The sequence below is a fragment of the Spea bombifrons genome, chromosome 1 (genome assembly GCF_027358695.1).
Source record: "Spea bombifrons isolate aSpeBom1 chromosome 1, aSpeBom1.2.pri, whole genome shotgun sequence".
Classification (NCBI taxonomy): Eukaryota; Metazoa; Chordata; class Amphibia; order Anura; family Pelobatidae; genus Spea; species Spea bombifrons.
Window position 1 is genome coordinate 1,771,314 of NC_071087.1, and position 4,674 is coordinate 1,775,987.

Below are 4,674 nucleotides of genomic sequence, written 5' to 3' on the forward strand. Positions count from 1 at the left end.
CCACTATGGCCAAGACCAAAGACCTGCACCAGGCTGGGAAGACTGAATCTGCAATAGGCAAGCAGCTTGGTGTGAAGAAATCAACTGTGGGAGCAATTATTCGAAAATGGAAGACTACTGATAATCTCCCTCGATCTGGGGCTCCACGCAAGATCTCACCCCGTGGTGTCAAAATGATCTCAAGAACGGTGAGCAAAAATCCCAGAACCACACGGGGGATCTAGTGAATGACCTGCAGCGAGCTGGGACCAAAGTAACAAAGGCTACCATCTGTAACTCAAATCATGCAGTGCCAGACGTGTCCCCCTGCTTAAGCCAGTACATGCCCGGGCCCGTCTGAAGTTTGCTAGAGAGCATTTGGATGATCCAGGAGAGGATTGGGCGAATGTCATATGGTCAGATGAAACCAAGGTAGAACTTTTTGGTAGAAACTCAACTTGTCGTGTTTGGAGGAGAAAGAATGCTGAGTTGCATCCAAAGAACAGCATACCTACGGTGAAGCATGGGGGTGGAAACATCATGTTTTGGGGCTGTTCTTCTGCAAAGGGACCAGGACGACTGATCCGTGTAAAGGAAAGAATGAATGGGGCCATGTATCGTGAGATGCCCCTTCCATCAACAAGGGCATTGAAGATGAAACGTGGCTGGGTCTTTCAGCATAACAATGATCCCAAACACACCGCCCGGGCAACGAAGGAGTGGCTTCGTAAGAAGCATTTCAAGGTCCTGGAGTGGCCTAGCCAGTCTCCAGATCTCAACCCCATAGAAAACCTTTGGAGGGAGTTGAAAGTCCATGTTGCCCAGCGACAGCCCCAAAACATCACTGCTCTAGAGGAGATCTGCATGGAGGAATGGTCCAAAATACCAGCAACAGTGTGTGAAAACCTTGTGAAGATTTACAGAAAGCGTTTGACCTCTGTCATTGCCAACAAAGGGTATATAACAAAGTATTGATATGAACTTTTGTTATTGACCAAATACTTATTTTCCACCATAATTTGCAAATAAATTCCTTAAAAATCAGATTACATAAGTTATGATGGGTAAAAGGTGACGGAAACCCTTCCACTTAAATTTAAGGGGTAGTAGAAGTATTATTAAACACTCATCTACAGACACCAGACGGCTTGTTTTTCCCTCAGAAATCTCATGGAGCTTCCACAACCGCAAGGGATTCTGGGTAGGCACATGCAAATAAGGTTATCAATTATCACCTATTATACATGGATCCTTTGAAAGTAATTGCCCATTGTACAATACATCCTTTAGACAAAACTCGGGAAGAGATACAATAGCCAGATCACCACTCATTTTTTTTTTTTTTTGGAAGCCCGAGGTGCGTGCTCCTTTGGTGCCGCATTCTGTGCACAAGGCAGCAGAAGCCAGACTACGATACCGAGTTCCCTCACGGAGAACTCGGACAAATTCCAACCCCCCCCCCATGGGAGGGTTGGATCTTGAGTCTCACCCCGAAGAGTGAGACTCCTTGCTGGCCTTCTTGAAGAGAGGAAAGGGCCAGAAGGCTCCAATCCTCCTCCAGCAAAGTCCAGGCTTCACTGCCTCCTAAAAAGAAAAACAGTGTCCAAAACGTGGTTCCAAAAAACATGTGCCATAGAGTAGTGGGGGCCAAGCCGTGAACTTCAATGCCGTGAATCAAAAGGGGGAGTAAATTAATGGGCACTGGTGCAAAAACGAAGTGAATTAACCCCTTAACGACAATCCCCGTACATGTACGGGGTTGCCGTGCAACGGGTTAACGACAATGCCCGTACATGTACGGGCTGCCGTTAAATAGCTGCAGCGCCGCGATCGCGGCGTTTTCGCCGCGATCGGCGGCTTTGCAGCATCCACGGAAGCCTCACAAGTGAGGCTGACCGTGGATCCGGGGAGGGCAGCCCTCGGCAGCCCTCCCCGGAAGAAAAATGTCCGCCGCCGCATCGATCATCAAAGATCGCGGCGGCGCCCGGCTAAAACTGCTTAGGAAGCGATATGAATCGCTTCCTAAGCATAAACTGTGTTGCTGACATGCCTCGATATCGAGGCATGTCAGCAACACTACCCCCCGACCCCCGATCGCCTTGTGATTGCTCCGAGGAGCAACCACAAGTGCCATCCTGTGAATGACGTTGCCGTCATTCACAGGATGGCATTAACAATAGATATGAGTTCACAGAGGGTCTATCCAGACCCTCTTGAGAACTCTCGAGCTCCTCCTGCAGGTTGAATGCAGGTACTGCATCCAACCATGCAAGGTCAATGGAGCCCAGCTCACTAGTGAGAGTGACTAGTAAAAAAAAAAAAAAAAAAAAAAAAAAAAAAATTAAAAAAAAAATTTAAAAAATGTTTCAAAAAAATGTCAAAAATACGGTAACATGTAAAAATCCCCACTGTCACCAAAAAAAAAAAAAAAGTTTTTAATAAGCAAGTCCTAAAATTTTTACAAAATATGTCCTAATATCTTTACAAAAATTCCATTATGGAAATATTGGCATTACAAATGCCCATAGGGTGTCTAGTATTAAAAAATATATGATTTGATGGGGTAAATTGAATTGGCCGGGTTCAAAGATGTCCCAAATATGGGACATGGGGCAGATGTCTAAATGGCAAAAAAATACACACCTCACAAAGGCGGCCTTTTACCTCCCAAATAACCCTACAAACCCATGCATGTGGGGTATCGCTGCGCTCAGGAGATGTTACTGAACACATATTGGGGTGTTGTGTGACACGGACATACACCAGGAGCGATAAATTTATACAACATGTGTGAAAAAAATACAAAAAGAATTACTACCATAAAGTTTCACAAAGGGTAGTGGTAAAATTAGTGCATTGAAAGGGTTAAAATACCAGCATTTCAAATACCTTGGGGTGTCTAGTTTTTAAAAATATATGATTTGATGGGGTAAATTTCATTGGCCGGCTTCAAAGATACCTGAAATGGCACATGGGGGGAAGAATTACCAGATTTGGAAAAAAAGGTTTTGAAATGGCAAAACGCTACCTGTACTTATTGCCCCATAACGTGCTGAAAAAAGCAAAAAAACATAAAAACATTGGGTATTTCTAAACTCAGGACAAATAGTAGAATCTATTTAGCAGGTTTTTTCATTCGTTTTTGCAGATGAGTAAAAGTTTTATGTTTAAAAAGTGAGAAAAAGTAATTTTTTAACAAAAAATCCCCATATTTTATCATTTTTTTTATAGTAAATTAGATGATATGATAAAATTAATGGTATCTAAAGAAAGCCCTGTTTGTCCTGAAAAAAACAATATATAATATGTGTGGGAGCATGAAATGAGAGAGAAGAAAATCACAGCTAAACAGTAACACTGAAAAACGTTAAAAGAGCCATTGTCCCACAATATACTACGAGTAAAAACCCCTATTGTCCTTAAGGGGTTAAATAAATTAAAGAAAAATAATTTAAGGACAAGCCATTTCTGGCCTGCCGGATTCAAAAATAATTCTCATCCCAAGACCTGATGGTACATGGGGGCGAGTAGTGCTGGAAGGCCGCCAGTGGAAACGTGCGCTCACCGTGTGCAGTGGCGTGCAATACCACACACGGTGACTCCGGCATTTCTGCCAGGGCAATTTCACCTCGGGTTCCATAGCTTTCCCGAACCCTAAGGCCAGAGGATCAGCGTCATCCCTCCCCACCACAAGAGATTTTTTTTTTTTTTTTTTTGGAAGCCCGAGGTGCGTGCTCCTTTGGTGCCGCATTCTGTGCACAAGGCAGCAGAAGCCAGACTACGATACCGAGTTCCCTCACGGAGAACTTGGACAAATTCCACCCCCCCCATGGGAGGGTCGGATCTTGAGTCTCACCCCGAAGAGTGAGACTCCTTGCTGGCCTTCTTGAAGAGAGGAAAGGGCCAGAAGGCTCCAATCCTCCTCCAGCAAAGTCCAGGCTTCACTGCCTCTTAAAAAGAAAACAGTGTCCAAAAACGAAGTGACAAAATCGTGTGCCAAAGAATAGTGATGGCCAAGCCGAGAATTTCAAAAGCCGTGAATTCAAAAAGGGGGACAAATTAATTGGCGCTCGTGATCACACGATGTGATTAAATAAATAAAGAAAAATAATTTAAAGACAGGCCATTTCTGGCCTGCCGGATTCAAAAATATATCTCATCCCCAAGACCTGATGGTACATGGGGGCGAGTAGTGCTGGAAGGCCGCCAGTGGAAACGTGCGCTCACCGTGTGCAATGGCGTGCAATACCACACACGGTGACTCCGGCATTTCTGCCAGGGCAATTTCACCTCGGGTTCCATAGCTTTCCCGAACCCTAAGGCCAGAGGATCAGTGTCATCTCTCCCCACCACAAGAGAGACTACACTTGATCTTAGCCAAAAGGCCGAGAAGCGAGATCACCACTCATTTTTTTTTTTTTGAAGCCCGAGGTGCGTGCTCCTTGGTGCTGCATTCCGTGCTCCGAAGAGGCAGCGGAAGCCCGATACGAATACTGGGTCCCCCGAAGAGGTACCCAGACTGATTCCTTCCCTCCCCCATGGGAGGGTCGGATCTATGGGACTCACCCAAAAGGATGAGAACCCTTACCTTTGGGGTACTCCCGTTAGAGAGAAACCCCCTTAGGCTTCACTGCCAAAGACAGTGTCCAAAAACAAAGGTGCCAAATCGAAAAAACTAAGGGTGAACGTGGCCTC

General features: G+C 45.2%; 1 pseudogene; it reads right to left on the bottom strand.

The window, feature by feature from the left end:
* Nucleotides 1-4,196: 4,196 nt before the first annotated feature.
* On the bottom strand, nt 4,197-4,376 carry LOC128468741 (uncharacterized; annotated as a pseudogene).
* Nucleotides 4,377-4,674: the final 298 nt, after the last annotated feature.